At 44.1% G+C, this 26,216-nt stretch overlaps 1 protein-coding gene across 1 annotated transcript in view; it reads left to right on the top strand.

The window, feature by feature from the left end:
• Window positions 1-2,511: 2,511 nt before the first annotated feature.
• Window positions 2,512-26,216, top strand: part of LSMEM1 (leucine rich single-pass membrane protein 1) — a 138,348-nt gene continuing 114,643 nt past the window's right edge. Inside the window, exon 1 of the mRNA XM_069228958.1 lies at window positions 2,512-2,526. The gene's annotated coding sequence lies outside the window, so the exon portion shown is untranslated. The remainder of the gene's footprint in view (window positions 2,527-26,216) is intronic.

Genomic DNA, 26,216 nt, shown 5'->3' with positions numbered 1-26,216 from the left:
TAAGGTCTGTTTAGCCAAGGCAAAAGAAAAAATGAAAATCCAAGCTGATAAACATAAGACACCAGCATCCAACTACAAAATAGGCGATTTGGTGTGGTTATCCGCCCATGATTTGAAATTAGATGGACCACGCAAACTGCAACCTAGATTCATCAGCCCCTTCTCCATAGCAGAGCCACTCAACCCAGTCTCAGTTAAACTTCACTTACCAGCAGAGTACACCGTCCATCCAGTGTTCCATGTCTCTCTCCTGAAACCCTATCAGTCAGGTATATGACGAGACACCACTCCCACAATTACTGGTAGGCAACCATATGGAATATGAAGTACAACCTGTTTTACATTCCTGACGTATTAGAGGATGGCTACATTATTTAATTGCTTCAAAAGGGTATGACCTGCATAGAATTCCCAGGAACCTGCTTCTTTTGTTCATGCTCCTCACTTAGTGCAGCGCTTTCATGCCTTACACCCAGAAAAACCACACCTGATTGGGCAGCCTTGGGAGGGGTGACTGTCCTGAACATTGCTCCACCATGATCCATAGCACGTTTCATCCCTGTAAACTCATAAGGTGGGTCTTCCTATTTGGTGCTATGGTTCCACTTGTTTTCTGTAATATGGTTCCACATGTTTTACTTTAAAGATGGCCCCCTCCCCTGTACTGCTTTTCTTTTACTGTAAAGGTGGGCCCCGTCCCCTGTATTGCTTTTAAGCTGCTGATTACATCGAGTGTATTATGTATTTAACTATTCTGCGTGTCATGTTTACTTAAACATTTTTGACCGTGTTGTATTTCCCTGGTGGCAGTGGCAGGACTCAATATGCTTGTTTAAACTGTGATCTGGCGGGGCGTGGTTACGGCGCCGTCCAAGATGGCGGCGTAGCGTCGAGGCTCTGAGGGCAAAGGAGGCCTCACATTCCACAGATGCCACTGGACATTTCTTTCATGGAGGAGACGAATGCGCGTCTCCTCCGGATGTATTGGTGAGTCGCAGGAGCGACTTTTTAAGCATTTATCTTTGCTGTGTGGCTGGCCCTGGTGATTTTCCTGACGAATGGAGACACGTCCGCCATTTTAAATGCTGACAATTGTGTTTTCTCCTCAGAACTGCTCCAGTTTGACCTACTTTTTGCTTTCAGTTGCGGCAAATGCACTTGGTTATTTGTTTTTTTTATATTTGCCAGTGAAATAAGAAAAGGATTATTTTCTTTATTTTCTCCTTCATTTTGGAGATGTCTTCTCTTCAGTGTTTGTTAAAACGAAGCTGATTTTTTTATTAACTACTACATCCCAAGTACATTTTGTTCTTGTTTTGCCTATCTTTCCTTTCCAAATTGAAGCTTATGGGAGAAATAAGGAGTCTTAAGCCTCATATCATTCCTCTAGTTACTCCTCAGTCCGATTCGGACTCAAACGGCTATAACATGGATGACACTGCCTCGTTAAATTCTGAGCCCCACTCAGGAACCATTCCGAAAGTGACCTCTTCAAACAAATTACCAGCAGGTTCAAACAAACAACCTAAAAAGGATCCTCCTTCCCCGGGGAAGTCTTCATCAACCTCTATGGATATGATTTTAGAAGAAATCTGTGCGTTGAAACCTTTTATGGCAGAAACCACAAAAACCTTGCAGAACTTAGATGATAAATGGTCTCCGTTGGAATCGCGAGTTTTGCTGGTGGAACAGAAAACAGAAAATCTTCCACAAGTAGTTTTGCGTATTTCAAACCTGGAATCTGAAATTCCACTACTTAAAAGGCATACTGAAGATCTTGAAAACAGAAATCGAAGAAACAATCTACGTCTGTATGGTTTTCCTGAAAAAACAGAGGGCTCAAATCAGACGACCTATTTTCAAACCTTTCTCCCAAAACTATTGGAGTTGTCATCAGCCAATTCCTTTAATATCCAGAGGGCTCACAGGCTGGGTCCGAAAATCTCTAATAAGCCTCGAGGAGTCATTATTTTCTTTTTGCAATACACAGATTTACTTCAAGTTCTGTCTGTGGTAAAGGATAAAAAAAAAAAAATTTGGAATGGTCATAGACTGTACTTCTCTCAAGATGTTGCCAAAGCTACAGCTGATCGCCGCAAGATGTTTTTGGACATGCGTCCTCAATTGAGAGCCATAAATGCCAGATTCGGACTTCTTCATCCATGTTTACTCAAGGTGACATATAAAGAAAAAAACAACTACTTTCGAAGATCCGGACGCACTTAAACGATTCTTACAACAACATAGAGCTGAGGAGATGGATACTTCAAGAGTTGCTTGACACAACTTATTCTTAAAAAATTGTTTCTATTGTTTTTTTTTTCCCATTGCTATAATTTTCATTCAATATTCTCTTTTTTCCTTTGTTATAGGGATATGTCCTCACGTCTTGTTTCCTGTTTATCACCTTTCATGTTGACATCTCCTTACAAAGTTGAGGCCGCCCTTTCGTCTCTGTGGTCCTTGATGGCGGTCGTCGTCATCTTCTGGTGTTGCCACCCTCCCCTTCTGTTCTGTATTTTGTAGGTATGTCTTTCAGTCATCAATTGTTTGACTTGTACTATCTCTTTGATCTTTGCATTTTTTTATCTTTTTACTTTGTTTCTAGCCTATCTCTTATCTTTTCTTATTTTCTTGCCCTCAGTCCTTTCCTCTTTTTCCCCTTTATTCATCAACTCGTTTATTCTTTACGTTCTCTATTTTTTCATACAAAATTTTATGATACTGTAAACATACAATATGTACTTACTAATGTTTTTCTGTTATATTCCGGATTATTACTTGGAATATCAAAGGTCTAAGTAATCTGATCAAGCGCCAAAGGGGGTTCTCATTTAGCCAAACCAAAAACAGATGTCGCACTTCAGGAGTCGCACCTTTCTGAAACAGAAGTTATTAAATTGAAAAAATTTTGGGTTGGTAATGTGTTCGCTTCTCATGCCCTAGGAAGAACGGTGTAGTGATTCTTTGCCATAAAAAGTTACATCTCAAGTTAGTTCACCAGGAAACTGATTCTGAGGGTCGCTGGATTATTGTGAAACTCCTGATTAATAATATACCTCTGACTATTTTTAATGTGTATGGCCCGGTTTCGGTAGACAATATAGTTTGGTATGATGAGGAATATGTCATATTTGGTGGAGATTGTAATCAAATTCTGGATCATGTGCTGGATTGACGCTCAACTGTTAAGTTTGTTCATTCCAGGATGCATTCTCAATTTAAATCTTGCATACACCGTAACTCATTAGTCGGCATTTGGAGATTGTCATCCAGACCTCTCTGAATATACTTTTTATTCACACCCACATCACTCACAATCTCGGATAGATTATCGCTTCTTCAGTAAATCGCTTACCCAAAATGTTCTCCATTCAGACATGGGCTCCATTTTGATTTCAGATCATGCCCCAGTTTATACAGATATTGACCTTATTCCCTTTTCACCTCATGCATGCAGATGGCGTTTTAATAACACACTTCTTTCAGACTCTAAATTCACTTCTGAATTTGAAACCTTTATCAACAAATTCTTTACTTTAAATACTACATTTGACACTTCTTTTGTTTCCATGTGGGACTCCTTTAAAGCAGCAGCCAGAGGCTATATAATCAAATTTGTTTCCTCTAAAAAAAAATATATATATATAGAATCTTACAGTGAGCAATTGCTTAAAAAAAATCAAAAAACTTGAGTATGATTACTATCATTCTAATAGTGAAACATCACTAGGTTCTCTTATTGAAGCCAAATGTACATTTAATAGATTGACTGCGAACGCGGATTCCTCATAACTCTTAAAAAGTAGTGCAAGATATTATGGGGGCCAAAACAAAATGGGAAAGGTACTTGCTAATTATCTGAAAATCAGGAGAGCAAGGACTAAAATAGAATCCCTAAGAAATTCAACTGGAATTTTTATTTATAAAGACAAAGATATTATGCAGGAATTTGTTAATTTTCACGTCAATTTATATTTTTCTGATACTCAACCAGACTTATCAACATACTTTCAATCTATTACCCCTCCCTCTTCACAACATATTTAGACTCACTTGGTTTAGATATTACACTCTCAGAATTATCTCATGCAATGTCTGTTCTTCGCAGAGGGAAAGCCCCTGGTCCTGACAGGTTTACTATTGAATTTTATAGTCACTCTAAATCTCTTTTACCTAACCTTCTGCAATTATTTAATTATTTCGTCAAAACCGGCTCGTCCCATGGTACCTTTCAAGAGGCTATGATTTGTTTAATCCCAAAAGATAGTAAGGATCCCACACTTTGTAAAAATTATCGTCCCATTTCTCTAGTTAATACAGACTATAAAATTTTTGCAAAAATCTTGGCTCTAAGAATTGTCCCAATCTTACCTGATCTTATAGGCCCGAACAGTCGGGCTTTATTAAAGGCCGTTTAGCCTCCGATAATACCCAAGTTCTTTTTAATATTCTTGCCAAGGCTTCTACGTTGAATCACCCTATTGCAGCTATTGCCTTAGATGCTGAGAAAGCATTTGATAGGATGGAGTGGAGCTTCATTGTTCAAACGTTAAAGTGGATTGGGCTTCCACCCAAACTAATTGACTTGATATCCTTCTTATATTCTGGTCCTAAAGCTACCATTTTTGTAAATTGTTTGCTCTCTGATTGTTTTCCCTTATTTAGGGGGGTGCATCAAGGCTGCCCTTTATCGTTTATCATAGCACTTGACCCTTTTCTCACTAAAATTCGTCAAGAGCCTCATATTTCACGTTTTCAAATAGGTTCTCAACAAATTAAAATGTCGGTCTATGCTGACGATATTCTTTTTTACTGTTCTCATCCCACTACCTCTCTACTTTCCTTTTTCCATCAAGTTAATACTTTCTCTCATCTTTCTGGTTATAAACTGAATTCTGATGAATGTGAGATATTACCTTTAAACGTTTTGTGTCATAAGCAACTTTTTAGTTCCACTGGATGATCTTGGCAGCCCTTTAAAATAAAATATTTAGGAATATGGTTTTCACAAGCTATTAGTGAGACTGTAAATTTAAATTTTGAAAGCATTTAAAAAACATTATATGATAATATCTTTCGTTGGCATCCGCTTTTTCTTTCCTGGTGGGGGAGACTTGACTCCATTAAGATGATGCTTTCCCCCATGGTACTATATACAATTACGATGCTTACTGTCCATATTCCTCTCTATTATTTTAAAAAAGTAGACTCTTTACTTTCCAAATTCCTATGGAAAAGCAAAACCCCGTATTGTATTGTATTGTCTCCTTAAAAAAAAGATAAATCAAATCGAGGTCTTAGATTTCCTGACTTTAAAAAATATCATCACACTTTTTCTTTAAAACAAACTGCTAGGTGGCTCTCCTCTGACTTACCCTTACACCCCCCAGTATTAAAGAATCTCTTGCTTTTACAATCAATTTAGCTCAATTCCTCTCACCAGTTATTTCTCATGGTCGCAAACTCCTGTCATCTCTATTACCTTCAACTTGTCCCTCAAGTGCCAACTTTTTACAACAAACTATTTGGCATAGTAAACTAATACGAATTAACAATCAATCAATATATTGGAAATCTTGGCACTCCAGAGGGCTATACTGGTTACCACAACTTTTCATTCATAATCAGGCTAGATCTTTTACAGAGCTTCAAGAGACATACTCCCTACCCTCATCATGTGAACCGCAATATAAACTTGTACACATCTCCATTGCTCAGTACATCTCTACTTTATCATCTATACCTTTTCCTCCTTCTTGGTCGACTAATCTTTTTTGCTTATTGCGCTCCAGTGCCTCGGCATCTGCTATTTACAAGTCTTTGCATTTGGACCTCGTTAGAATTAAGTCTAAGACTGAATTGGCATGGGAAAAGGATTTAGCAGAATGTTGGCCAAATACGCTATGGGACAAATTATGGCTTAAAATCCATAAATCTACACAAGCGGCTAACACTACACAAACACTTTATTTTGTCTATCACAGACTGTTATTACTCCTACATTACTTAATTGCTTCTCTGCAGATAGCAGCTCATCCTGTTGGCCTTGTTCACATCCAAATGCAGACCTAAAACATATGTTATTTGAATGTCCTCCTATTTCCCTTTTCTGGAGATTAGTCTGGCGACAAATTAACAAGATTTTTAAAATGTGTCCCCTTTTCCCTCACAAATATTTTTCTTGGTAGTCTGGCCCCACACTGCATTGATGTAACTTTGAAGTGTAAATTGATAGATCTACTGTTAGCAGTTGCACTGCATTTGATAATTTCAAATTGGAAACAAGACAATTGTGTAACTTTTCGAACCTGGTGGAATGCTGTTTGTTTTCATCACAGATTGGACACTAGCTATGTTTCCCCTGTCTCATTGGCTATAAAGAGAGATTTATTGTGGCTTCCACTAACAAACTATCTTTCTCTAATCTCCACACCCTTTATCAAAATTATCACTGTTTCAGATGAAGTAAGAAAACCACCTTAAGTAATTGTATCTCAACCCCTTTTATTGAATTTTTCATGTGTTAACATTGCATGTTTGTAGTTGATTATCCTTAGCTTGCTCTAATGTTTACAGTTTTTCATGTATATTTTGTTATATCCTTTCTATATGATTAGGTATTTTTCCCCCTTTTCTTTACACTTCCCCCTTTAATCTTTTTTCTAATTCAATTGTTCTTCAACATAGATGCAATTCATTTTTCTTTGAATATATTTAATGATATTCATTATTTCTCTTATTATATTCATTGTTTACTATCTCTTGCCGTATCAATTTTTGCATTTCAATCCTATGTATCAAAATTTTTTCTTTTGCTGTTTTAAAATAAACACAAACTTAAACTGTGATCTGTCAAGCATGTGTTGAGAAACCACCTGTCAACACCGCTGCATCTTACACATGCCGCTACACCCTCTGCATATGGTGCTAGGCACACAGGCTCACATGACCACAACGGCAGGCAGACATGACTATTTAAACTGTGCCCACACTTCTGATGGGTCTTGACCTTGTCGGAATCTACTCATCTGCATTCCAGTGTCTGATTTGGCCTCCGGTCCAGTGCTGGCTTCATCCAGCCCTCCAGCAACTCCTCCTGCTTCTGGTCTTCCGCTTCCAGCCAGATCCTCGTGACCTGCAAAAGACAAAAAACAAAACAAGGGTGATTTTTTTTTTTTTAAGGGCCCAGTTACCTCCTTCCTCCAGCTTTGGGACAGTCTTCAAAACCAAGGTACTTACAGTAGTTTTAGTCACTTATAGTCGGTGCATGTTTTTGCAAAAATGAATTTGTGTTTAAAAAAAAAAGAGACCAACCTGAGCCCTTGCACAGGAAGTGATATTACGATTGAGACTGATAAACTGATGCAGAGGCCAATCAATCCTGAAATTGGCGAATTAAGATCAAGGATTCTACCCTCAGAGACTACATTTAGTAGCAGCCAATCTTTGATTCAACTTGTGCTTAAGAGTGAATTGAGTGAGTAATCGGGGTATGTCCCAGTTATGTATTATTGTATCTATTTCCTGTTGCTCCTTGAATTTAGTATATGAATGCACTAAATGTGCTTGGTTCCTGCAGGCACACACAAGATCCGGTGACTGCTCCAGTACTGTCAGTAACCAATCATACCCTGAGGCCATCGAACTACCCATATCCTGACCAAGAAGCAGCCTCCAGTTTTGGTGGTTTGTCTTCTTTCTCTAGCCCATTCCCCTTGCCTTCGGGAACTGCAGCCAGCTCAGCATACAACTCTGTTACCAAGGCTAGTTCTCATGGGGCGTTGGGTTCAGTTTTCACCCCATCCAAACTACCTGGAATTTAGGTGAGTGGCTTGTGACAGACGAACTAACTCAGGAGGAGATGCCTTGCAGATCACGAATGGTGCCTTTTCCCAGAGTTGGTTCAAGGCCTCTTCTATGATTGGGGGGAATCTTGGATAGATCTCTTCACCTCTGTTGAGAATGTGCAATGTCAACACTACTGCAGGTTTGAATTTCCAAAGTGGCTGTTGCTTGGCGGTGTATTTTGTCTCACATGGAGCTCTGGACTGCTGTACACCTTCCTGCTGATATCACTCTTGCCCTGAGTTCTGAAGAAGACTAGGATCGAGAGTGCCCAATTCATGTTAGTGGCTCCAAATTGGGCATGGAGAATATGGTATCTCAAACTCCTGGGCATGAATCTTAGTTCTGGAATGAGGCTACATCTTCTGGGGATCTCTTCTCACAGCAGCAGGGCAGGGTTCTGCATCCAAACCTGCACACTTTCCATGTGCATGCATGGAGATTGACTGGCATCAACAGAGAGTATTCAACATACTTCTTGAAATATTTGATGTCCACTTGGGGGCCAGGCATCCCTCGACAAAGAATGTATACACCTGCCTATGGGACAAGTTTGGGGCCTGGTGTTCTATGAAATTGATCCTTTGTCTGCACCCTGGTCTGAAGTCCTTTTGTTTACATTGTCCCTCGCCGGGCAAGGCTTTGCTTTGGGCACAATTAGAGAATTTATCAGCCATCTCTGCATTCTTGCATTTCCGTATCAGTCCTCCCTGTTTAAGTCACCTGTCTCACTTACTTCCCCCAATTCAGTTTGTCTCAGTGAGACCTAAATGTAGTCCTCACTTTTATGTGTTCACATTTTGATCCCATGCACAGCTGTTCTCCTAGACTTAACATCAAAACAGTCTTCTTGGTGGGTGTAACATGTCCAGGAGGATTAGTGAACTACAAGCGCTCTTGGTTGACCCCCCATATACTACCTTTTTCCCAGAGAAACTGGTCCTTCGTACATGGCTTTCCTTTCCGCCAACTCCCTTCCATGCTGGTCAGAACATCACGCTGACCTTGACATTGCTCCACCTCACCCTTTGAGTAGTGTTATCGTCTACATTGACCACACAAGAGATCTGGGATGAGGCTAACCTTTGTTGGGTTTGCTGGAGCTAAAGAATGTAAGGCATGGCATAACAAACCATTTCCAGATAGATTGTACTCTGCATCAAGATCTTCTGCGCATTGCCCAAGAAGCATCCCCCTGAAGGCTTGTGTCGCACATTATGCCAGAGCATGCTGCGACCACTGCATTAGCTCACAGGCTCCCCATTCTGGATATCAGTCAGGCAGCCACATTGGCAACTCTGCAAACATTGACCATGCATTACAGCCTAGACAGTCATGTCCGGTGTGTTTGGCATTTCACCTGTTGGGTTCTCCATTTATTTCTCAATTAACCAGTTCAAAGACCGTCCTCTGGCGAGGTATTGCTTCGGTACATATTCGAAGGAATCTGCGGCTAGAAGTCTATCAGGTGAATAGGTTACTTACTTTTAGTAATGCCTTATCCTATAGAGAGACTATCTAGCAGCAGATTCCTTACTGCCCCACTCTGCAAACTGTAGGTTCCTTCTGAAAACGTCCTTGCAGTGGCGGCCGGCAGCTTTAGGAGGGGGGGAGGGCGGGGAACGCACACGCACGCAGACACACACACACACACACTCATTCTTTCACACACAGGCACGCATGCACAAACATTCATTTTAAAACATCACACACTCATTCTTTCACACACGCACGCACATCCATTAACATTCATACCATTCAAAGATGCACGCACCAAACATTCATTTTAAAACATCACACACACTCATTCTTTCACACACGCACGCACATCCATTAACAACATTCATACCATTCAAACATGCACGCACGCACCAAACATTCAATTTGAAACATCACACTTATACACACACACACACACACACACTTAACTTCGGCCTCCAGGTCCCAGGAGGTTTGAGACTGCTGCCTTCCCTCATTGGCTGACCTTAGGTCAGCTAATGAGGGAAGGCAGCAGTCCCAGCCTCGTCACAGAGTGGGATGGTGTCAGTGAGACTGCTGACCCCACCCCACTCTGTGAGGAAGTGTCACTGATTGACACTCGCCCTGGGCACTTCAGGGCTTAAACTGAAGCGCCCAGGGAGAGTGTCAATTGGTGACGCTTTCCTCGTCACCCAGGGGAGGGCCTCGAGGCACCTTTGCTGGGCCGAGGAGGTCACGCCCATAGGAGCTGTGATCTCCTCAGCCCAGCAAAGTTCAGCTCAGCCAGCTAGGAGTCTGCGCAAATCGCGCATGTCTGCTCCTGGCTGCCTGACCTGAACATGAAGAGAGTCTGTCAGGCTGACCTTTGTTCAGCCTGACAGACACTCTTCATGAGGGGCAAAAGGTCTTGCCGCCACTGGGTCCTTGAGGGTCTCACTTTAGCGTACTGGTCACGTTACCTCAGTATGTCTCCGTGCTTCTAGTGCAGAAAGTAGTCACAAAACTGAGGTCAGCGCACTGTAATGGTTCATATATAGGCACTGCACAGGTCACAACATGGGTGACACATGCAATGCCAATGTGGAGCTGATCACTGGCACACCAGGGGGACTGCTCAGAAATGTCCAGATCCAGTCTGACAACTCGTGAATATTCTAAGGTAAGGAATCTACAGCTAGATAATTTCTACCAGATAAGGCTTTACCGAAAGTAAGTAACTTGCTTGTTAGGTCAGTTTCCATGGGAAGAGTATTTTATGTTTCACTAATAACCTTGGCACCAATTGAAGACATTTCCAAAAAGAAAAATAAGTTCATCAATCTCAGCTCTTCCCTGGCAAGTTTCAGGGTGACCTGTCAAGCTGGGACCAAGAAAAAAGAGTGAGGGGTTTCCCAAAACATCATTTACCATGTTAATTCCAATAGGAAATTTTGGGAAATGATAGTGAAAAAATGACTGAAGAGAACTGCAGCGAATTTGGCAAACGTTAGAACTTCACTTAGTGTACTTTTCGTTAATTGGTGTAAATCTGTTCAGCCATGTTTGACAAATTTGCATTTAAATAGATACTCAGGATGGTCATGTAGGAGTTAAAAAATAGGTAAAATCTGGATGGCTGGAACCTCTGTCTAATATATTTTTTAAAAAGAGTAATCTATTTGGTCCAGAGACTTTTTTTCCCCCTAGTCATTCATTTCATCCCAATGGACGGGGCAATCTGATTTGATCACTGCAAATTGAAGGCAACATTTGGGACTGCCATTACAAAACTTGGGGACTTGGTCCCAGTGTGTCATGAGTCTAGTGTAAAAAAGAAAAAAAAAAGGTAAAACGGGCAGATTAGGGATACTTTGGTTTTCTTGGCACTTTCAGAGGGGTCCTAGGCAAAGTAAAAACAAATAATAATCATTCTGCAGGGCCCAGGTAGCCCTCTAAAGTGTTGCTGTTCTTTAATGAAATTCGTACCGTACAAGCTTTGCTAAGCGTGCATGATCCCTGGTACTGCAGAGGTGATGCTTGCCCACAGTACTGTGGGAGTATTGCTGTACTGTGAAAAAAAATTACAAAAAAATAAATGGCACAAATGTGTGTGTGGGGGGTGGGTTGTGGTGGGTTTGCTGTTTGCAGGGATCGGCCATCCACAGGGGGTTGAGCGCAGAGCCTGGCTAGGCCTTGCAGCCAACCCCAAAAACTCATGGCTACAGGGGAGGAGAGGTGGGTGAATATGCTAAAACAAAATGAAATTCACTAGGGAAAAAAAAATCAAAGGTTAAAGTGATGGTAAATTTGGATATGCTAAATAAGATTTTACTTTATACTAAAAAAATAAATTAAGAGCGTATTGAAAAAAGAGGTTAAAGTGACAGTAGCTCGGTGTTAAAAAGGTCAAAACTAATGTTTGAGAAACAAAACAAAAAACTGAAATTCACCAGTTATAGTTTACTGAGCTAATTGTAACTTGCAGTCTCGCCATATATTGCTTGTGGCCTCACGTACTGTATCACTCATGATATGTTAATTGATATTACTGATAACACAATATATAATTACATCAAAGAGTTACTGACTGCACACATGTGGATCTGTAGCGTAAAGTTTATGGTGGAAGTAGTGCTCCAAGTTAAACAAGGTAAAGACTAAGAGTATCTGATGTGGGTTGTAGATTTATGGATGAAAGTAGATTGTGGATTAAAGGTAAGCATGTTCCAAAAAATCTGTGAGAACTGCCAAATGCCTTGTGTTCACAATGCATTATCCATGCACGACTGCCAGTGTTAGTGGGCATGTGAGATGCATGTCTGGCTTAATGGCCTTTTGTCATAACTCCCTTGCAGCCACTCATGTTTATCCGACCCATCGCCAACTAGGGGTGGCACCACCAGATGACAAAATCGTAGGGACGCATGTGATAGTCGCCCCTTCCTCCAGGCCCGGGGGGGATAACCCAAACCTGTCCCTCCAGCTCAAGGTTGGCACCCTTAGACTGGCCAGGGGTTAGCGGTGAGTCCTTACTCCCCTACTCTGCCATCTGGACTTCTGCAGCCTCCTCTGCAGAGTGGTACTGCCAGACACCAGAACTGGTTGGACGCTTGCATCAGCCACCCACCCCAGATCTCCTGACACTATGCCCCCCCATTCCCCCCCAGTGGGTGGCCTCCTGGTACAAACTAAATTCCCTCCCTGGGGCCCCTTAAGGGTACTCCCCAGGTTCTGGGGCTGGGCAAAGGACGCCCTGGAATGTGTCATCAGAAGATGTTCTGTACATTTGAGGGCCGTGATGTCCTGATCAAGGAGAGGATTACTTGTAATACAGAGTATGTTTTGTACTGTGGCTGCGGGAAACAATACGTTGGAAGCAGGATAAATACATCGAGGATACTATCTTATAGCACATATGTGCCATTAAACATGGTGATAAGAGTTACACCATGACATCCCATTTTGAGCAGCACCACAGATGATCCCTAGCGAGTTCTGCCAATATGGTATACGAAATGTCGGGGCTCATCCATGGGGGTGGAAATAGAGTCAAGGAATTGAGGAGAGAGGAGTCAATAACGTTGATGCAGAGCTGCATGTCCATTTGTGATCTGGTTACCCTGACATGCATTTTTGACATCCACGCAGGTTCTGTACATAATTTGATCTATATCTGAGGTTTCTGTGTTTACCATGATCTACTAATTGAGATTGGGACCATCTCTTTAGGTACATGGTGACTTGGTATTGGCACTATGTGGCTTTGGTCATATTGACATGCACTTTCAATGTTTATGCCAGTTTTGCACTTTAAAGTTCATGTGAGTTTTGCACTTGAAACATCTATGCAGGTTTTGCAAATCCTTCATATATATATATATATATATATATACATACATATTTATATATATATATGTATATATATATATGTATATATATATGTATGTGTCAACGTCCATGTGAGTTTTGCACTTTGAACATATCTTGGCATGTTTTGTACATCTTCCCTGCATAGACGTGATGTCTTTGAACCAGCTATGACGATGTATTTGGCTGAGATTGGGTACTGCTACTGTGTGAGTTTGGTCATATCAATATGTGCTTTCAATATTTAAGCCAGTTCTGCGTTTTAATACTTATGCGAGTTTTGAACTTTTTACATCTATGCAAATTTTACACATGCTTTTTTTATATTTATGATGTTTCAGTACCAATCATGATGGTATTTCTGGTTGTGATTTGGTACCGTTATTGTATGAGTCTGGTTACATTGGTAGGCACTGTCAATATTTTTGCCAGCTTTGCACTTTAACATCTTTGCGAGTTTGCACGCTTTATATCCATGCAAGACTTAGCATATCTTGTTTACATATTCAGGATGTCTCACTGCTAGCCATGAGGATACATCTAGTTGAAAATTGGACAAATTGTCATGATTAATTACATTATTGCACTTCTATGTATTTTTTTTAACCACTTCCTACTTTGTCTATAATAACAATATGGTCACTTATGACATAACAAATGATGGACGAATTTGAGATATTTTTTAATATAAGATTGAGGTCTACTGGTTGTGGGTAATTGTGTTGATTCCTACTATGGGTTAATGAGGATGGAGTTTGGGCCATAAAGGTTATCACTCGTTGACTATTCTGTCTCTTAAGTACCCGTTTTATTATTAGATTGTCATCCCCCATGATGAGAATGACTTTTACATCCAGTATTAGACGGTGACGCTATTGTATATAGACCACTAACTACTTTACGCATAGTAAGGCATATAGGATGTTTCTTGCTAGATCACTGACCATAACATTTTAGATGAATTAACTAAAATGTGTTGGTGGAACGGGGTACTGTGCTTTGGAATATAATGGGTGTTCTAAATTAGGTGTGAGTAATGACCTTGAAAAAAATTATAACTTGTAAAGATTATGTTGATGATATATTGAATGAGGAGACAATGGAGGATGAAATGGCCCATTCCAGATTAAAGGACTGTGAACGTAGCTGTCTGGTGGTTGGGCCACTGGAAACCGCGGAGGGAAAGGGAAGTTTGTCACCGATGTCTGTGAGTCCCAGTTAAAGGCATATCGACAAAACACGTTGACCACTTATATGTTTTAATATTGTGGCACCATAAAGATAAAAAAGTGTGTGTTTGTGGGTGTATAGATATATACGCTCAATACAAAATGTGTTGTTCTGGGTACAAAAATCAATGCCCATCAGGCGATATGTTGATTATCAAAAACAAAGATTTATTCAGTTCAACATAAATATAATGTTCAAATAGCCATCGGTTTTCCAAATATATAGCCAACACGTGTTTCACGACTGTTGCTTCTTTAGTGCAAATGAAATACGCATAAATGTTTACTGGAGTCTCTCCATGCAATTTCACACAATTATGCCTTTGTACCATCACATACCACTGTCAAACAAGATTAACATCCTCAGTCAGTGCTTCAATTAATTATCTTTGTAAACTATTCATTGTTATTAACGTAAAGGGCAAATAAAAACCCCATGATAAGGGAATCGAATACTGCTTGGACTCCTATGAAGACCCAATCTCAAAACATGATACCCAGAGAGTCGAAACAGTATTCAAATGATTTACAAAGATAATTAAATGACTGAGGATGTTGATCTTGTTTGACAGAGAACTCTTACGGTACATAGGCATTATCGGTTGAAATTGCATGGAATGACTCTTGTAACTGGGTTGTAAATAATATTGAGTTCATCTGACTAAACATTTGTGTATTTCATTAATCCTGAAAAGGCAACTGCTGCGAAACACGTGTTGACTGTACATTTGGTTACTGATGATATTTGAACACTGAGATAGAAGGTCATATATTTGTTGAAGAATGGACTACATCTTCGTTTCTGATGATCAACTGTGATGGACAATGATTTTCTTTTTCCAGAATAACATATTTTGTCTTGCATATCATTACATACCGGTTGGGTACTAGTTTCTGGGATGTGTGCCAGGCTCACTTTGTACCCAAATTTCTCTCTCTCTCTCTCTCTCTCTCTCTCTCTCTATATATATATATATATATGTATATCTTTATATAGATAGCCATATATAGATATAGATTATTTATTTATATATGTATATATATCGATAGTTATATATAGACGGCTATAGCTATGGATAGATATTTATTTAGATGTATATATTTGATAGAATTCCATCTGCAGATTCCTTACCTTTGAATTCCCTCCAGACGTGTCACCGGATTCGGATGATTTTTCATGAGTACCCCTGCATGCAGGGAAGGTCGTTGGTTGACTCGGCGTTTTGTCGTCCGGCTGGAAGTGACATTCTTCACCTACATAGGCGCCATGTTGGTGCACTGACTTCAGCTCTTTTCTTTCCGTGTCAGCCAGTGCATATCCAGCAAGAGCTACCACTCGGTCTCTTTTTGACAGTATTTCTTCAACATTTTGTTGAACTTATTTGAGGTTTTTTCCTACTGGGGTGTTTAGGTAAAGATGTCAATGAGGAAGAGCGACTTTAAACTCTGTGGCCCCTGACACCATGCCATGTTGGTGTCTGACCCACACGTCGTATGTCTTTGGTATCTGGAGCACAACCACAACACCAGGTTGTGCTCCAACTGCCAGGACATGATGTTGAAGACTTTGAGGGAGCGGTCCATAAATCTGCTTGCGGTTTGGCAGGCAACTCCTCAGAGGTCTCAATCCCAGTCGAGAGGGAGGTCCTGGGATTGTTCCAGGAGTTCCAAGTCTTCTTCGACCCACTCAGTCATTAGGACACTCAGGTAAAAGGCACAAGAAAGGTTGAAGCATGCTCTGACATCTCACCCTTTGGCCGATGCGATGAAGGAACATCAGTGTTAGATGCATGGTTCTTCAGAGCCTACACCAGGAGCTGAAGCAACCCACGCACTAATTACAAAATTTCATGAGGTCATGTACCTTGTTTTTGAGTGTGCCGATCCCTTGTGAGCGCCTTAGAGCGCCACGGGCTCAGAGGGGGACCCATCTGGTTCTGCGCTGGCGGCTCTGATGGACCCCCATGGATCTGGACCAGCTCTGGTCATGCCCCAATGACCTGACACCGATGCTACCGGTGCTAACTCGCGGTGCCAGCTCCATTGTGATTCCCGAATCAGACACAGAGCCAGAGCTGCATCATCAGATGCGATTCAGGTGCAGACTGGACCCCTGTGTCCTAGGTTAATGCCTCAGCCTTATTCAGAAGGGCTAGGCCTTGGGGAAGAATGGGAGGGGTCTTGTTAGAAATGGGGTTTCTGGTTGGCTAGGGTATGCACCTAAGCCGGGCTGAAACCACCCATTCTAGTCAGGGCAAGGGAGTTACACGTCCAAGATAACCCCTGCTCACCCCGTTGGTAGCTTGGCATGAGCAATCGGGTCTATCCCAGAGGCAATGTGTAAAGCGTTTGCACAACACACGTGACACATTATCCCCACCACAAAGGAAACACAACACCAGGTTATATAAAAATAAACTGTATTGTACACATTACAAGACCAAACATAACATGTCAGTAATAACCTGCTACCAAAGCAGTTGTCAGAACATTACACAATACTGTTACTCTGCAAACACCAGCAGTAGTCACACAACACATAGGTTACTTATTATTCTGCAACATAAGCAGTAGTCAGGAAAACATTACTACAGAAATGCGCTTGTCATAAAAATATCATAAATGCCCACACCAGGAAAATTAGAAAACATATGGCAAGTCATAAAAACATATCAGCATAGAATGCCCATAAAAGGAACATTAGTAATTACTTGGCACATCATACCAAAGGAAAATACAGGCAACGCCTGAGCAGCAGGGGCGTGGTCTGGCTGATGAGCAAGATGGCCACCACACCGTGAGGTTCTGCACAGCGGGGGACCTAAATGCTGCATTCCTCCTAATTTTGCGGCACCTCGTCCCTACTTTTCGTCTGTGCCGGCATCGGGGCACCCGAGGAGTCTGCCGGTTAAGAGCCGGCGCTGGAGGGGTGCTGCTCGGCTTGCTGATGTGCCCGGCCTGGAGGTTGGGCCAGGGTGGTCATGTGAGGTGTGCTGGCCTCGGCCACTTCTGCTGTCATCGCGGCTTTTGGATAAGGGGAACAGGAGATATGAATTTTTAAAGAATTAATCATTTTTTAGCGCCTAGAAAGAAAAAGCGCCAATCGGGTCATCTGGTTGCACCTTGACTGGGGGAAAGTCAAAAGTTTAAGGCCGACCGCGATGGAGCCCTGATCGGCTACAGGCTGCGGGAGGCCTCGGTTAAAAAGTTTACCTTCACACTTAGGGGGTCATTCCGACCCTGGCGGTCCATGACCGACAGGGCCGGGGACCACGGAAGCACCGCCAACAGGCTGGCGGTGCTTCCAGGGGCATTCTGACCGCGGAGGTAAAGCCGCGGTCAGAAAAGGGGAACCGGCGGTTTCCCGCCGGTTTTCCCCTGGCCCAGGGAATCCTCCATGGCGGCGCTGCTTGCAGCGCCGCCATGGGGATTCCGACCCCTTTCCCGCCACCCTGTTTCTGGCGGTTCATACCGCCAGGAACAGGATGGCGGGAACAGGTGTCGTGGGGCCCCCTAACAGGGCCCCATGAAGATTTTCACTGTCTGCTTTGCAGACAGTGAAAATCGCGACGGGTGCAACTGCACCCGTCGCACCCCTGCAACTCCGCCGGCTCCATTCGGAGCCGGCTTCCTCGTTGCAGGGCCTTTCCCGCTGGGCCGGCGGGCGCCCTTTTGGCGGTCGCCCGCCGGCCCAGCGGGAAAGCCAGAATGGCATCCGCGGTCTCCTGACCGCAGAGCGGCCATTTGGCGGTGACCGAATGGCGGGCGGCGACCGCCGCCCGCCACGGTCAGAATGACCGCCTTAGTCTCTTTTTCGAAGATTTTCTTCAACGGGATGAACCTGCCAGTCCAACCCGTCCTCCTGGAGCCCTTCTCCAGAAACGCATCGCGGGAATCCTCGGTGGAGATTTTTACCTTCGGACGTAGTCGTTTTTTCGAGGTGAAAATCCTTTGTCCTGGGTAAACCTGGATCTTGATCCGACGTCCCTGGAGCCCTCCTCGGATACGCTGGCTGGGAGGTCCCAGTCAACTTTTTACCTTCGGACGTAATCTCTTTTTTGGAGATTTTCTTTACCGGGACGAACCAGCAAATCAGGCCGGGTGGCGGTTGAGGCAAGCCGGCTAGAGTTGCTGCGGTGGGTCGGTCCCTCTATGGAGCTTTTTTTTCCAAAAGTTTTCCAAACTTTTGGGGCTTCTCCCAGATGTTCTTTTAAGGTTCTTTTGAGGTCCACAGCTCACCCCCAGGGTCCAGAAGTTCTGAGATGGTCCTTGGGGATGCAGACTACAACTCCCAGAATGCACCTGGCGCAAACTCCTTTTTGGGCACTGGGCAGTGGTCAGCTGGTTGATTTCTTTAGGAGTTGGTGCAGGGGACTCTGGTTAGCAATTCTTCACCTGTAGCAAACAGGGAGTCCCTCCTTGAACCAGTTGAAGCCAGGCAAAGTCCTTCTTGTGGTGAAGCCCAAGTGTGCAGCTGGTGCAGTCCTGAGTACAGGTTCCAGGTGCAGGCCAGGGGTCCAGCAGGGCAGTCCTTCTCCTTTGGTTCTTCCTTGTTGGAATCTGATGGGGATCTGAGGTGTGGGTGCAGGTCTGCCAGTTTCATCCTTGCTTCTGGGTTAAAAGCAGGGGGGTCCTGGTTCTCCAATCAGGTGCAGGTTCCTTCCCCCTGTGATGACCACTTCCTGGGAAGTGTAGCAAAAATCAATCCCAGGAGGCAACATTCTCCAAAAATCCATCATGGCTGAATCTGATTTTTGGAGGTTACATCTGGCTGAGCCCACCCACTGGTGTGGCTAAAAATCATAAACCCACTCCTCTCCTGCCCTCTCCTAATCTTATGAAGGGGCACCTAGTTGTCTGGGGTTGCAGGATGTGGGGGTGTTGCTGGTTGCTCCAAATGTCCTTCTCTGCCTTTGAAGACCAGTTTGGCAGCCCTCCCCCTTCCTGCCTTACCATCTGCTGAGGGGAGATTCCATCCCACAGGCACATTTCTTTGTGTGAAGCCAGGCCACTTCACACCTCATCAAGGCAGCCTGGCCAGGCTGCTAGAGCCTTCCCAGTCAGAGCACAGCAGCAAAAACAATGCAGGGCTGAAATTGGCAACTTTTCAGGTAAGGTTTAAAACTATTTACCTGAACAAGTTATATTAAATCCCACAACTGGAAGTTGTGGGATTTATTATAACAATTCATTTGATACCAAACTCTTGCTATGCATCATTTAAGGGGACTATAAAAATTAAAATAAAGTCTCCCCATTCTAGCCTATGAAGGCCATTTACTACAATGAGGGAAAAACGAATTTGGCTGTTTTTACCTCACCAGGGCTTATAAAACTATTTTTATGAGGTCCCTGCTTATAGTTACATGGCACCCAGCCCTAGGGGCACATAGGCCACACCTTAGGGGTGACTTATATGTAAAAATAAGGTAGTTTAAGACTTTGGAACTGCTTTTAATTCCAAAGTTGAATTTGCATGTAACTTTAACTTAAAAGCAGCCAGCATGGCAGGCCTGCCTTTAAAATGACACTGGGCACCTCAGCAGTGCACATATGGGTGCACTACCTATGCTGTGGTCCCTAAACCTACATGCCCTACCATATACTGGGGACTTGTAGGTAGGTTGACTTAGCCAATTATAATTAGCCTAATTTGCATATTGATTTTACACAGAGCACAGGCCCTGGGACTAGTTAGCAGTACCCAGGGCACCCTCAGAGTCAGGAAAACACCAGCAAAAAGTGGAAAATGCGGGCAAAAGATTAGGGGGCCTCTGCAATCAGCCCTGTTTTCTCACAATGACCTCACTGTTTTGTATGTTTGTTGCTGTTCTTTATAAATGCAATAAAAGAAAGAAAAAAAACGCCTGAGCAGCAGCCATAATCACCACCACCAAATGCCACCTAAAGTTCTTGTGATGAAAAGGCAGCTCTAGTGCCACAAGATACAACAAGGGAGCCCCCGGCGCTCTCTGCGCAGATAGGGTGCCGTTTGGTGATTTTGGTGGGGGAGGGTATGGCATGCACCCACTCTAGTTTTTCTATAGGGGGCCCTCCTGGGACCCGCTATCTCAGGCCCCCCAAACCCAGACCACTACAGGCCCTCAAAGGGCGGTGGGGCAGAGCCAAAACCCTGATGAGGGGAAAAAGAGGGGACCTTGCGTTGCTTCCACCCTGCCCACGATGTCCAAAGACAAAATAAGGGGCCCGGTGGGCCAGGGAGTCTCCGTTGAGGCTTCATTCCCCATCCGTTGTCACACACTCACTGGGGGGGCCTCAGTGGGGCTGGTGAGCCTCCGATGAGGTCTCCTTCTCACCCATCCAGCCAACGCCAACTTGCTTGCACCCGATATGGTGCGTGAGTCTAGGGCAGTCGCCTTGGCTGCAGCGGTGATCCAGCACATCAGTAGGAGCCAGATGGTGCCCCGGGGGCACTCCTCAGGGCGTACTTCGCCCCAGGGGCAGCGCTAGGAGCGTGCTCATGCCAGATTTCAAATGTTCGTGCCCTGAGGGCACATGGGGCAGCACGTCTCCGATGCGCTCAGACTGTTGAAATGCCCGGGTCGCGGCAGTGATTTCTCGACTCTGACAATCTCTTCCAAAGCTCAAAACAACTTGGGGCAAAAAGCGCTCACCACGTGCTTCAGCAACCAGGGGAAAGCGCACACCAGGCTCTATATTTATCAAAGGCTGGACATGGCTGGAATAGCAGGGCATATCCCTTGTAGTTCAACATCTGCCACGCTCCCTGAATATCAAAGCAGACAAACTCAGCCCTTGATGCTTAGTGGGTCACAAGTGGCGATTCCAGCTGGAGGTTGTGCAAGTTCTCTTTCAGCAATGGGGAGAGCCTTGGTTAGATCTGTTTTCCTCTGCTGAGAATGCAAAAACTCAGCAGTTTTGTGCGTTGGAGTTTCCAAGGTGGCTCCGCTCTTTGTGTGACCATCCCTTCAAGATCCAGATTCAAACAATATACTGCATAGAAATGTATTCAACAAGTGAGGAACCTTCTTTAAGTAGAAGTATCCATCAAAAGTACCTTACCTTTGGAAATTATCTTTCTGGTGGATACTCTATCTGCCTGCAGATTCTTCACTGATCACACCCACCTTCTAATCTTAAATGATGATCCCATGCTAGGTTAATAGTTATAAATCGCGTTCTTGCACTGCACATTACAGAAGTGATGTTGTTCTCGTCCTTTTGCCCTGGCATAGAAAGAAAGGATGGTAAACTGAAATCAAGGCCCTGGCATAAGTCATAATGGTGTCATTTTCAGTGCCAATGTGGAGCCAACAATCCTTTCTAGTGTCGAAGAGCTATGGAAATGTTTCCAGAGCCAGTCTAGCACCTGTGCACATCGATACAGGTCATGAAAGGAATGTGCATGGTTTGTTTCATTTAAGGTCATAATATTCCTGAAAATTTACTTAAAAAACAACAAGGGGAACAGCTTTCCTAATTTATTTGGCAACCGAATTCTGAATGGAAAGTACAATCTTGATAGGCTAATCAACCCCAATTTGATTCAAGGTACATGTTTCTGAATAGAGAATATTTTGGAACCTGAGGAATGCCATAAACAGATACTTTAAAATGATCACAGTATTTGGGAAAGGTCTGCTGGAAATGAAAAATTGCAGGGAGAACAATGTTAGCACTAGACGTACACTATGAACACCTCAACACCACACCTATATACTTCCAATTTACTTATAACCCATTTTTTATACTTGCATAGTGTCAAGTTGAGTTTCTGTGACCTTCAGTCCAGAGGTGGCTGCTAACAAATTAAAGGGGTGGGGTGAATATTTTGACCCACTGACAGACACTGATAAAAAAAAACACAGCAGTGCACTAACGCTCAACACCAAAGCTCTCAATCATGGTCAGTTTTAAAAAGAGTTTATAACGGGCCATGAATGAAAGCTCTGGAGTTGAGGCTGAAGGAAGTGCAAGTTTCTCACAGTGCCAGTCAGTGAGTCAAAGTAGCCTCTGTAAAGTTTAAAGAAAATAAGTCTAACTAAAGTTTAAAGGAAAACAAAGTCTACACACTGCCTCAGTGTTTCATCTACTCTCTGCAGTCCATGGCTCCGGCACAGGCTTCCGGAGCCTAAGCCAACTTTCCTCTACCAATCCATATGATGCTGTCATGCTGCTGATAATGTTAAGCAGCATGAAAAGCACTAGGATTGGTTGGAGTAGGCTGGCTCAACACTCCTTCCGGCACTGAGTGCCTGCACCTTCTATCCACCTGGCTGTCTGCCAGATTGAGTTAGAAAGGTTTAAAGTGTGCATGTCAGGCTGGCCATTTCAAGACCGGTGGCCAAAGTGGTGTGGACTTTAATCTAAAGTGCCAACCACTCCTTGCTGATGCCAATGAGCAGCAATGGCCTCATCCTTAGACTTGGCTTGGGTGCCAGCATGAAAAACAAAAAGGCAATAAATTAATTTTATTACCATTTTATTTTTCATATTTGCTGGACCTAGCAGCACAGGGGTGGGAAAGGTGACGCTCCTCTGCCCTAATGGAGGAACCCTTGCTGCTTCATTCTTAGTAACTTGTCAATCACATTAGTTATGAATTCTAGTTTATGAACACATTGACAGGTCCGTAGTGCACCAGTGAGGTCCCTAGGTGCCTTAGTATTTCTCTTTGTGGCCAAAGGTGTGACCCTTGGCACTGCTTTGCTGTCAGTACCTACGTCCCTCACAGCCTTCTGTTAAAGCCAGTAGGCTCAGAGCCTGACCTGTAGCCACATCCTGCACTTAGTTCCTCTGTCATCAATGCCCGTTGGGAATGGCCAACAAGGTCTGGCCTTCACCTAAGTCCCACTCCTCTTGTGCCCACTCCTCCTTTCCTCAAAGTCAATTGATCATGTCTTTCTGGATGTTTAATGTGGCTTAAGCACTTCCTCTGCCACTTCCTCTCCATGCTCCTTGAAACTTTCTCCTATGCCACTTTCCCTTACCCGGTAGACTATTTTAGAGATGCAGCTTCATTTCTACCTTTGATTTAGGCCAATAGAGAGCCAGAACTCAAACCAATTCGGCCTGAATTCCTGGATGACATTTTTTATTTTCTTGTATTTGCATACTTGCTTGGGCTGAAATTGACATAACACTGTGACTGTGGCAATAGGTTGTCTGATTTTTTTTTCATTCAAATAGATTTTAGTCCCCAGTAGAGGCATCAATTAGGAAGATAACCTCTGTGCTCTAGAGTGGCTGGGGCCCAAGTTAGGAAATGTAATTGACCATTTGGTTTCATGGGCGTCCTGGTGTTTCTCCTTAGCCATGCCTGTTGGAAAGTGGGTCATCAGTTGTGTGGGCTGCACACAACCACCACTGTGAACCAAACACCCTATTTGTAGCAATTGACTCTCATAGGGTACCTTTGCAGAGCAGTCCAGGGCTTACCCAAGGCAGGTGGTGTGGGCTAGTAATCCCCATTCATGAGCACACAAGCATGAAACTCAATAAATGACTGTCCAGTCTGTGCTTTTTCTTTAGATAAAGAAAAAGTAAATTTATTACACACACTACTCAATACTATGCAACAATTTACAAATGCAAACAAATTGATGGAATTACTCTTGATGACATTGTGTAATCACTCATATCTCCCCTTAGGGGAAACATAATCCAACAATTCACATGGCAAAACAAAGCCTGGTATCCCAATGCAATATTTGACGGTAATTTAGAGTGAGAACACCTAAATCTAGCAAATAATTACATCTACTTTGCAAAGAGGTGGCTGTCAGTCTCATCACTCAAATTAACATCAACAAGGAACATGTAGACAGATCATTTAAATACTTTAAAGGTTAGGATTACTTTTGGATTATTTTTAGATTACTCTCAGATTACTTCTTAGCTGCCCTTGATTAACCTGGTATAATACCATCCTAGACCCCTAGAGGACGCAGTCCCACAAGCAGAGGACAAAAGTTTCAAGAGGCTTGTGCTTTACATTATGTTGGAACACTTGGGGGGGTGGGGGAGTTTATGATTCCTTTGTCCCACCCAACCTAGGGTGGGGACACAAACATTGCGTTGGGGGGGATGCTGTGCTGTTTCTGCAGCTCCCCCTGGCAGTTGGCACTTGGTTGGTGGTGAACCCATCTTCCTGGGGCCACCATGAGCTGAGCACAAAACTCAGTAAGACTTGTGCCTCGAAAGGCCTTGTGAAGCAAAAGCATATTGAATGAGTGGCTCTCCAGCTGTGCCGGCGAGAGCTGCTTCAAGGTTTTTTGGTTTGTTCTTCATTTTACTGCAGCCTTGTGCCGTGGTTCCTGTTTTTTTTTTTGGGGGGGGGAGGTGTCCTCGGTGGAAGGCAGCGCGGGGAGCCCACCCCTGGCTGCCCTTATGGTTGGAGTGTGTCCGGTCCCACCCAGACCCCCGTGATGCTGCCTCCTTGTTGGAGGGTGGCACGGGGAGCCCACTCCCGGCTGCCCTTGTGTTGGGGGGTGTCCGGTCCCACCCGGACACTCCTGTCAGGTGGGTGATGTTTGGTAGCGGCTTCGGGAACCCACCCCCGGCTGCTCTCACTGACTCCCCAAATGGCCAGAACTCCAGGTGTGGCCATGGGAGCCGGTCCTTCATTGGGTGTCTGCTCGCTCCTGCAGGCAGATGTGTGCTGCTGCCTCAGCAGGGTAGGCTACCTGGGGAAGTGCAATGGCACTCCCTCCACCTCGTCGGGGCCCCAGGAACAGATCTGGGGTCCCTCCTCACCATTCCGTGGAGCGTGACAGTGGGCCCCGGGATGGGGTCCGGGGCTCCTCTGGCCATTTTTCACGTCCTTTCTGTTCCTTGTGGGGCCCCGGGATGGGGCCCAGAAACAATCTTTACGGGGAGCACGATGGTGCTCCCTGGCTTGGTCTTCGACCCGAGCAAGTGGCCATCTTCATGGGGGACGGAATGGCGTCCTCCGACTGTTCCTTTTGGTGAGGCCCCGGGACGTGGTCCCGCCCCCCCCCTGACATTTTCACAGGGACCACAATGGTGCTCCTCGCCTTCCTTTTCTGTGGGGCTTGGGATGGGGTCTGGGGTTCCCGCTCCAGTTCACAGGGGTCGTGATGGCAGCTCCCGGCTTTAGTTCTTTTTGGGGGTAGTCCCCGGGCCCTGGCCCACCCCAGGGCATCAACCAGAGCAGCGGCAGAGCCCCCTCGTGCTCTGCCGCTCGGAATTAGGTCAAAGGTCACAGACCTTTCTCCATCTGATATCTCAAGCCCCCTTGGGCTGTTTTTGATGATGTTGGTGTTGTTTTGCTCCTGGTGGCGAGCCCTTGCGAGTCTTTCCTTAGCAAGGCGGCACTGGCGGTAAACATGCGCCGTCCATTTTACCATGAGTTTACTGTAGGTGAGTCCCCAACTAAGAGGCTCCCTCCCTGTAAAAGGTCAAAAACCAGGTGGTCAAAAAGCAAAAGAACAGGGCTGACCAGATGGACAAAATTTGCCTCTCACAATGCCCCTCTCACATAGCTATTTCAGAGTCTATACTGTGTCTACGCAGCAGCAGCATCTCTCTGTGCTTGAACTGCTCCCAGTGCCAGAACATCTATTCCTGTGACCTTAGTCAGTCTTCAGGGATAATCTACTGTAAATCAGAACTCCTGGCACTTTACAATTCAGGTAAGCATCCACCCTGCCCTACTCTGCCCTCATCCTCTTACTGGACCAGTCTCTTGCCATAGCTGCCATTTCAGTACCACTACTCCGATCTACACTAGTACTTAAGCTCCCCATCCAACTATAAAGTTAATGCACTCAAACACTTTTAGAGTTCAACAAAGTAATTTAGATTTCCTAT

Source organism: Pleurodeles waltl, chromosome 4_1 (assembly GCF_031143425.1).
Source record: "Pleurodeles waltl isolate 20211129_DDA chromosome 4_1, aPleWal1.hap1.20221129, whole genome shotgun sequence".
NCBI classification, from domain to species: domain Eukaryota; kingdom Metazoa; phylum Chordata; class Amphibia; order Caudata; family Salamandridae; genus Pleurodeles; species Pleurodeles waltl.
The sequence above is the reverse complement of the archived record's forward strand: the minus strand, read 5'-3'. Positions and strand labels throughout refer to the sequence as shown.